This window comes from Xiphophorus hellerii, chromosome 18 (assembly GCF_003331165.1).
Source record: "Xiphophorus hellerii strain 12219 chromosome 18, Xiphophorus_hellerii-4.1, whole genome shotgun sequence".
Classification (NCBI taxonomy): Eukaryota; Metazoa; Chordata; class Actinopteri; order Cyprinodontiformes; family Poeciliidae; genus Xiphophorus; species Xiphophorus hellerii.
The window spans coordinates 32,191,417-32,202,087 of NC_045689.1; positions in this window are offsets into that span (position 1 = coordinate 32,191,417).

The window sequence follows — 10,671 nt, forward strand, 5'->3', positions numbered from 1 at the left end:
TAAAGGCCCAGTCTCTTATTAACAGAACCATAAACTGGGTAAGAAGTGATGGATCTGAATATCAGGTTGGTCTGTTATCCTGTTATGTACTGTAGCATCCGGCAATCTACCTGTTAAAAGAACATTTACTCTATCATATTACATGAACTGCTGGCTTTACTTTCTCCACCTTGTACTTTGAGCAATCTCATGCATATTGTATTGAAGAAAAATGCATTAAGCATACTGCATTTTGTATTGCACAGCTGATATGTCAGACCTTTTGATAAGCAATATGTGAATGAAAGCGACATGTGAAACATGCACATTATTCCACGTTGTAATATGTTTTGTAATTATGGTGCACGTTTTGAAATAAATGCATTTGAGAAAATCATTGCCTCTTTGTTAAATGTTTATTTTCCAAAGAATTTTTAAAAGTTCAAAACAATAAAATACCTATTTAATATTAATTACAAATAACTCTTATGAAGTTAAAAAAAACTCTGTGAGAGTGGCAAGAAGTGACCTTTAACATCTGAGACGGTCAGAGCAGTTAACTAATTAGTAAGCAAAAATACCAGCTGCAGAAATCTTACAGAAAAGGTTCATCTTTAGTGACCGCTTTAACAGGCTGAACAAGAAAATACGAAGGTAAGGTGCCCTGAGGTGACATTTGTCGGAAATTGGTGCCACATAAATAAAGTGAACTGAATTGCGTTGAAGTTAACAAAACACAATTAATAACAAACAAACTCTATACCTGACACAGTTTAAGGTGATGGAAGCACCTTAAACTCTCGTGTGGCCACATTGTATCCTCCATGCATACAGAATGTGCCTTCATTCAGTTTCTTACCACACTCTGAAAAACACTAACGACCAGGCCACACTTACTCCTTCACCTCCCCTTCCAGTCAGTGGGTGCTACTGCTTACAGTACTTCATTTACAGTACTAAACAGAGAACTGATCACTCTGAGTGTGAGAAATAACTGTAGAAGTAGTTTTTTTAAATAAAAAAAATCGTGTGACTCTCTCAGAAAGGACTTAAGAACAAAATATATTCCACACTTATGTCTTAAGTTGAGTGTTTATGATTCAGTTTTGGTTTAAGCACCATACACAACGTGTGACTATGTAATGTATCTTTAGATTTACGCATCAGGTGCCACTGCAAACAGAAACCAGTTGAGGGAATCAGCATCTGCTGTAGAATAATCTCCATGAGAGAGAAGAGACAGCTTTCTCATAGAGACACTCCCCCCTCACTCATGCTAAGCCCCCTCCCTCACCTCTTAGCTGGCTGACAGAGGACTCCACCTGACTGACATTTACAAATTACCCGGCCCAGAGCACTCGGTCCCATGACCCGTGAGTCTGTACTCAGCACCCACAGAGACTCCGCAGCATTTTGTCATATAATTACTGCAAATCCTCTGAAAGTGGTCCTCCTCCACATACCATGCACCTCCCCCACTGGCACACACACACACACACCCCCGCACACACACACACACACAAACACACAAAATCTGTCTTTTTATCTTCACAAGGACTTTGCATTGACTCCCATTTATTTTTCAATCATTTCTACAGCCTGACCCTGACCCTTACCTTAAACCTAACCACTTCATGCCCAACCCTAAACCTGATATAAGCTCAGCTCACACCTCTGTCCTAAACGTAACCTCTGACCCCAAAACTGCACCTGTTCTTACAGGACCCAGGCTTTGGACCGGATTCTTTATTGAGATGGTTGTAGCTACAATGCTGTTGTAATCTGCAAGAAAATACAATAAAAAAAAAGAAAAGCATTTTAAAAGTTCACATGACATGTCATTAAAAAAAAAACATTTTCCCTCTCTTTCAGCGTAAAAAAAACTTAGCTGGTGAGCAAATAATGATCTTCTAGGATAAAATACGCCACATTAGCAGCATTCTTATCTCAAACGGTATTGTGAGAGTGCTGGGATGTCCCGCCATGACTTTAATATTTATATGATGCAGAGTCAATAACTATGTGCAAAAAGTATTTTATCCACTATTTCATCATGCTGCTTTGGTTAAGGCTCCCACAGATATAATCTGCAGTGCTGAGATGAACTCCCATGATGTAGACGGATGACGAAAATTGCGTCATTTTACTCACAGAGAGGATTTCACCTCTTCCTCTCAACACCAGACCTGAGTGGAATACTTTGGAAAGAAATAACATCAGAAACACTTTACGACGAAATCAGTCATTCTCATTCACACACTGATGGCGGCAAGCTACTGGATTGTTGCCACAGCTGTCCTGGCGCAGTCTGATCACATCATCGGCCTTTTTGACCAAGACCAGAAGGAAAGGTGGGTAAAGTGTCTTGCCCAAGGTAACAACAACAGAAATGGACGAGGCGGGGGCTTTCCACCATCGCCCCTATGATGGTGGCTACTACTAACAGAGCTGTGTGATTGCTCAGACGTTTGTTGCTGTATTTTATGCAGAACAATGTTGATATTTAGCTTCAACTGGTCTGCTTCCTCTATAAGTTTTTTGTATCGTCAGGAGACATGAATTATTCTAGCCGTTGCCTCCCAGGTGTGACTGAATTGTCTTCTGCTAACTGCATGAAAAAATACAGGAAAGGCCTATCTAATTTTAAAATAAAACAAATCTTGTCATAGTTTTGATGACCACTACGGTCAGCAGTGTTTCTGCTGGTCGTAATCTTCTCTCTGCATGGTCGGGTCGGGGATTGCTGAGGAGGCTGTGGCTCCTTTGAAATGCAGAGCAGCTCAGTGTGAAAATTGAAGACACCCCAATGTTACAAGCAAATGACATGTGGCACTTATGACCTGCAGTGTCGTTCAGAGGCCACGGCGCCACAAAGTAAATCAGTTACACCAGACAATTTCATTCTCAGCACAGAGGGAATGAGATGCACAATACCTGAATCCTTGAAAATGACTCCACCAGCACAAATGGTCACACACACACTGTTGCTCTGAGTGTCACTGTGCTGCCTCGTAAGGTCGACCTGATGAACAACTATAGTTAGGAGTCTAATTTTTATTTGCACAAAATATCTTAGCTCCATATTTTTATGAAGATCGCTTTACAAGCACTCTTTCAGCTAACGCAGCACAAGAATTTAATAGCGAAAGAGAAATTATCGAGTAAATCTTAACCAGCAAGTTGCAGGGTGCATCATTTTATTATGTCAAATTATTGTTTTGTTAAAAATATATTTAAGTATATTTTTCATTATCTTGAAGGTTTTAACAAGAGAATAACCTGGTTTATTCTTTCAGGTTTTTAAGGCGCCTCATGCAGAAACAAGTGAAGGGGAAAAGAGAGATTGGAGGAGAGGCTGAAGATTGAGGTAATCACATATTTGCTGTGAGAGGATGCTACATTTAACATTTTTTCAGTCACTATTCATTTCCCAGAAGTGTCAAACTTTGGCGTTTGTTCAAGAATCACAGCTGAATCTTCGTTTGGCATCGTGGCAAACGTCCATTTGACCATTCTGTCCCTAACACCCTGCAGCCTGTACAGCAGTTCTGCTGAGACCCTCGGCTTGTGGAGGATGAATGAAACGAAAGGTGTGGACAAGCAGTGTGTGTTCTCTGGTGTGAACCGTGACAGCATTTTAACACACATATAAATAAACCTTTAACATGAGTAATATGCACACAGTTTTCTCTTATGTTACTTGAATATTTAACATTACAACTGACAACTCTTAAAAAAGATGTGTATTGTCTGAACCTTTCTGCATTTAACAATAGAAACATATTTTATGTGCTTCTTTTATATGGAACGGTATAAACACTATCTGTTCTGTCCTCTAGCAGACTGTGACACATATTCAGAGGTCCTGTAGCTGTTTCACTATCATCCCAAATGAAGCGGCTCTTCACATGTTCCCCCACTCTCAGCCTCTTTCTTAGCTAGTCTATTACATGGCAACTCATGTTCCAAAACATGTTCCTCTGCTTTTCGCGTTTCACTTTATTTCACACTAGCTTATGATGACCCAGCCGCTCAGCGCTAACAGTCATGAAGCCGCCTCATATTGAGCCGATCCGTGAAAATAATATCTTTTTATTTTCCCTCTCTTGCCTCGTGTAAGTGGTTCACCTCTATGTGGAAAAAGATGGTGATGGATGCTTAAATCTCACAGTAGTGAGTAAAAGGAAGAAATCCACGTCGGTTTGGAATGGAAGAGAAACCTTTTGGCATGAAGTTATTAGCATCACAACTCAGCCCAATCCACACTTATGGCTGGGAAAGATAACTGTAGCTGGTTAGAGTGTATGAACAGAGGATAAAAACGGACCTCCACATTTCAGCTGCGTTCTCACCGAGACTGACAGGACTGTGATGCAGCTATATGCTAACAGGAATCCAGCGCACGGCTTGGCCACCTGCTTTCTCACTATACGCAATGTGAGCACTACCACTAGCCCACGGCCCTACATATAAATGGAAAGTGACACAGTGATTGTGTGCAAGGCCAGACCATGCTCAGATGAGGGTGTCACTTCTGGCTTGCTTGATTGCCACATTCAGTGGGCATGGCAGCGAGGAGTTAAATCGAGGGAGAAAAGGTCAGGAGCCATTGGTCATCTGCTCTCCCTCTCTCTCCCCTAAATTACTTGTCCTCCAGGAGAAGAATGAAAACAGACAGGGCCTGGCCCGGGCACCAGGAGCCTGGGAAATGATCTGCTTGGCCAGAAAGCCCGAGGGAAAGGAATGGGGAAGGGGAACGGGAGTGAAAAAGAAAAGCTGAAGACAGGATTTGGGAAGGATCAGGTGTGAGAATCATAGAGGGGAGCTGGCAAAGGTGTCAGATTCAGATGACTGCCCAGAGCCACCAGTCTCATCGAAGAGAAAAGGCAAGAGTAACGTCCCAAAAGGGTTGGAGTCTCTAAATCCAATGCAGTTAATTTTTCAAAAACTAGAAGTTGCTGCTTGTTATTTCATTAAATGTTTACATGCCGTCAGTGTTGCTTTAAGACTGACAACTTCAAGAAGCAGGAAGCAAAAAGACATTTCTGAAAAGTGTTTCCATTGCAAAAACAAATTGTTTTTTTTTTTTATTTGTGACTTGAACATCAGATTTCCAAACCAGTTGAGGCGCATTGGTCATCTGGTTGGGCATTCTCGCCTTCCTGGTGAGGTGTTCCAGGCACATCCCAACGGGAGGAGAGCTAGAGGAAGAGCCAGAGGAAGAGCCAGGACAGGCTGGAGGGACTATGTTCCTTGGCTGGCCTGGGAACGCCTTGAGATTCCCCCAGAGGAGCTGGAACAAGAGTGAGAATGAAGTCTGGGCCTCCCTACTTAGACTGACATATATATATGCAATGTCTTGAAAAACACATAAAATTATTAACTGAATAATTTATTCAGGGTGTACACCGTCTGTAGCCCAATGATTACTGGAGATAGGCACTAGTGAAGTGGGTAAGGCAGTGAAAGGGTCGATGGATTAAAGCAGAGAGACGTAAACAACAAGACAATCTCTGAAACAGTTGGGTTCAATGCTAAGTCCATATGTTACCATGTGGACAACAGATTACCAAAACATTTGTTTCAAGTTTAATTTAGATTTTTGGGGTTTTATTTTGCTTTTACGGAAGAAGCTGTCAATCAACCATCGTGTACATGCTGCTCACACCCTCCCCCTTTTTTTGTAATGCGTCAGCTGGCTTACCACAACAGAGCTTGTCATGAACTCTCAGGCTAGTTAGCATGACATTAGCAGTTGGAACAGCATGTACATTAGGATGATTAACAGTGGTACGACACTCTTCCTGGCTCTGATTGGTTGTTTTTGACCAATGCTAACAATTGCAGCACATGGAACACAAATTATCTGCCTCATATTACACATCGTGACAGTTTTAGCAAATATTTAAAAAACATATATACTTGTATTTTAAAATGCCTTTTTGTAAAAAAATTGCTCTACAGTTTTAAAATTTCATAACCTGTGTTTTAAATTTTTGCAGTGGAACATTTTGCACAAAATTAGAAATGGTTTTCTTATTACTCTGAGAACAAGACCTGCATCTTCACTTTCAACAGAAGAAACAAAAAGTTGGGGAAGTTTGGAAGATGGTTTTCATATCTGCATGCTCAGTATGACCAGAACAGATTGTGACTGTGCCCTCTGATTTATATTCAATCCCAACATCAGGCTCAGGAAACCTCTGGTGTTTTGGAGGATTGAAAACACCACCTCCCACTCACGTCTCTCTATTTTTATGTCTTCGTTCCATCAAGATCCTAAAACTATTATTTGGTTTGGAGTCTTCACAGCAGCTCCAAAACATGTTGGAGAATCATAAACATAAACTCCTTCCTGTTCAGGATTAATTTCCCTGCCTGTTTCTAGAAAGATTAGCTATAAACTTAAAGGAAGCTGTTCTTCGATTAATATTGATCATGATGACCAAAGATTAATAAACGTTCTAGCTCATAGTTCTAAGTTAGTAGTTAAATTATGCAGGTACACTGACGTTGAAGAAATGCTGGGGGAAGACGTCACAATGACATCAGAAATGTCAAAGTTTGAGATCAGCAGTTTGAACATATTCAAGTATTCTAGATCAAACATAAGGAAACAGATTACTCTTTCAGAGATCATTGAAGCAGTAGCAGCAAAAGGCAATCATTCAATATGTAGAATCTTTAAGAAAACACCACAAGGTTGATAAAATACTCATATGCCTTTTACATAGATGCAGGAAAACTGCTGACAGCCTTTGGTAAAGCAAAGATGGCATCAAAGGCTTCCTTTATTTTTATGTAATAACACACATAGGATCATTTAACACAGAAAACTACTAACTTACCGCAACCATGTAAAGCTAAATGTAACAAAAGAGGCTGACAACCGAACTGAATAAACATTCTTGCCTTTTTTGCCACCACTAGGTGGTGCTGTTTGCCAACTGCTCTCTCTGATGTCCCACCATGACTGTGTTTTGCACTTACAAAGGTTTGGTCATGTGTGGGCGAACACCTTGGGGGCTTACAGTGGAGGACAGCCAACAATTAAACCAAAATGGCATCTTCTTGCCGTCCAGTCACTATGTTGCACTGGGACAATTAACCTGCTAATAATATGAGCACAAGTCCCATCACACACACACACACACCCACGCACACCCACGCACGCCGACACACGCACACACACACATCGTCCCCCCTGACTTCCCTGAGCTCACATCCCTTCTGGCCATAGGAGAGCCATTGGATTAGAAGATGCTAGCAGAGATAGTTTAACGTAATGAACCATCAAGATGACGACTATTAAAAATGATTTGTGGTGTTCCAGAGCAGGGAGGAGATAGGAAGAATAATCTGAGTTTGTCTGCCAGATAATGTTAACTCTTTATTCTCCAGCTATAGGACAGACAAAGACCAGAATCTCCCTTTTCTCGCAACAGTTAAAGGAAATGTTGGGGAAATCAAAACTTATTGAGCGCAATATGAAAAATGCGAGTAGTTTTTAAAGACGGCAGAAGAGTAAACAAACAGCCGTGTTCTCAGCACACAGCTGAAAATCCTGCACTGAAGATGGCTGAGTTAAAGGACAGAAACACAGAAAATGATCAAACATGCTGTGAGAAAAACCGCATGGAGGAAGATAAAGCTGCTCTCACTACCAATAGTTTTACACATTGAAGAACATCAGAAACGGTCAAACTGGATTTTCCATCAGTGTTTCCTTACAAAATAAAATTGTGTCCTTCTGCAAAAACAATTTTTTGAGGCAATGTTTTAACACCCATATGATATTATGGGAGTTTATTTAGTTTCTGCAGTATTTCTTTCACTAGTGTGTATGTGTACATTTCTAATAAAAATTGTTTTCAGTTTTTATTTATTTTGAGTCAGCCATTTGGGTGAAGTGGGATTGTTTTGTTTTACTAAAGAACTCGACATTGCTGTTATTCTAAAATGTGCTAATTAGATTGAGACATCGTATTTTGTTTATAAAAAAATATTTTTTTGCTCCTAAAGCAATGCTTGATAGAATATTTTACCAATGAAGCAAAGCTTTGCCTCTTAATGTAACTTTTCAGTGTGAATCATATGTTTGATTTCTATTTGAAGTATATAAGATATAATGCCTTTTACTACTATGACTAAAATAGATAATATTTATTATTTAAGACAATGGCCCGGTCAGAGCTGGAGGCTAGTGATGGCACAGACATCACACACTGTAAAACATTTGAAGGTGGCTTAACTTGACAGTGAACATCCACATGCTGCCTTGAAAATGCAATTTAAGTCAACAAGAAAACTGTATTGGTTTAAAGTAAGAAATTAAAGTTCATGAAGTGGATTTAACAACAGGAGACAAGTTGTTTAAACATTGTTTTTTAAGTTCATCAATTTTGAATTGTGAGTTTTAACTTATGGCTGCAATTTAAACCAAATAATTTCTTCACAATATGAAAGTTAAAGAGCACACATTTCTCTATTATTTTCACTCACAATATCAAGTTATGATAACTGCTTATTTTACTTTAGAATAATTTAAATTCTTGTTTCAAATAGCATGAACAAAATTTCTGAAATGATAATGGATTTTTAAAAAATAATCACAATGAAATTTACTCAAAAACATTTAGTGAAAACAGGACATTATCCTGTTAATGCAAACTGTCAGTTGCATTAAAATAAACATTTACCTTAATAACAGATGAAGTCAGATCAATGTAACAGATTTCCAAAAACATGCCGCTAAGCACACTGGGAAATATTTCCCACTTCTGTCTTTTTCTTCCCCCAAGTTTAAGTGCTAACCTTAAAACTCTAGTTTATTCAACTCTCGGAGGTTTGACAAAATTAATAAAAGTTAACACAACTTACTGTGTAAGTTTATCTGTCACAAACTTACACATTTAGGTTCAAATTCTAAAACTAGCTACATTTATTTGACTTAAAGAGTAGAAGATAGTAGACACAACTTTAGTTGTGTCGTATTGTTTTACAGTGCAGTAAGAACTCATTACAATACCAGGTTACAAAAAGCTGCTCCAGAAAAGTTTACTGGCAGTGTAATGCCAAGTAACATTTTTGCATTAATTAATAAGAAGACAATACAAAATTTACAATGGGCAATTTTTAATAAATGTGATTGAAAGCAGCGACAGACTGGCGACCTGTCCAGGGTGACCCTGCCTCTCGCCCGAAACATTAGCAGGAGAGGCAGCAGCATCCCTCCTGACCCCAGTCGGGGGAAGAGGGATAGAAAATGAATGGATGGATGATTGAAAGCAGATTAAGAAAACTGTTACTCCTTTAATATTTTATTTATGTATTTTTGATTTCTCTCATGCTTGCTACAAGAAAAAAAACTTTTTGGTTGAATGAAAATCATTGTAAATCTAAATCTGCCGGGTGTCACTCTGGTGTGATGGTGTTGCCACGATTTTATCCGAGCTATAAAATTCAGTTTGCGTGAATTCAGCATTATGTTTTGTCACAATGAGTTATTTTATTTAAGCAAACAAGCCTAAATTCTCAGGGTAAAATTTGAAATGCAAAATAAAAAAAAGTTAAAGGAAGGCGAATTTTGGATATCAAAATTCTCAAAGCTAACGGGTTTTGCAGAGTTCCGCCTCCAGGCTCCATCTCATATCCCTGTTCCAGCTTCACGTTGCCTCTCCTCTCCTCCTCATCGTCTGGAGTCCTCCCTCAATCTCCCAATATCTCTGCAAGCAGAAGACTGGATTGAATTTTCCTCTGGAGTCTCTAAGGATGAAAATGAACGCAACTGGTGGAAATGTCCCTGACTACACCTCCTGATACGGCCCCATAGATTCACACCTTAGATATTGCTCCCCAGATACAAGCAAATGCATCCACCATATTGCAAATAACAGTTTTTTCCTGCATCCAGCTAACAGTGGGAATTCACTGATAAACAAAAGAAAATCCATCTGGCATATAGCACATTATCCTCAGGGAGCAGGAAGCTTGCTTTTCAAGCTGAGGTTTTACAGCTGATCACCAATGTAGAGATAAACACACAAAGGGACAAAGCTCAGCGTCTGCCTCTGCATTCTTTGATCATTTCAGATCTAATTTGGTCATTGTCATCACACTGCAGCGTGTCGTCACTCTGTCTGTGTACGTGTGTGTTCTATAAGCACATAAGAGTAAATATTTACCATCTGTGACTCTCTCTCTCTCTCTCTCACTTTCTAGCACAAGATTCCTGCACTGTTTTTTAATCAGTGCTGGAGTTCAGCCATGGGCCTTTTTAATTTTCTGCTTTTGTGTTTTTAGCTGAGATTGACAGACTGCTCTCTCCCCGGAGCATTGTTCTATTAATCTGTTTAATATGCTACAGAAAAATTCAAGTGCCAGAATAAGGAGCCGGGGTAATGGAATCACAGCAGGTAAAGGCAGGTTTGCATATCTGACAACTGGTGAGGAGAGGAGGGCAGGAGAGCCTCAGCGGTTGGTTTGGCACGGCGGGGCGACGGCGACGGCGTTTGAAGCTTTTTCAAGCTCTCCTTAGCGAACCTGACCACCGTGTTCAGAAACCAGACAGAACTCCCGAGTGGGGACCATCAAACAGCCGCAGCTCAGAATGGCTGCAGCTCATCACTCATTGTAAATCTCACAGGTTTAACATAAATGCAATGGTAAGAGCAAGCCTGCATGCATCCAGTG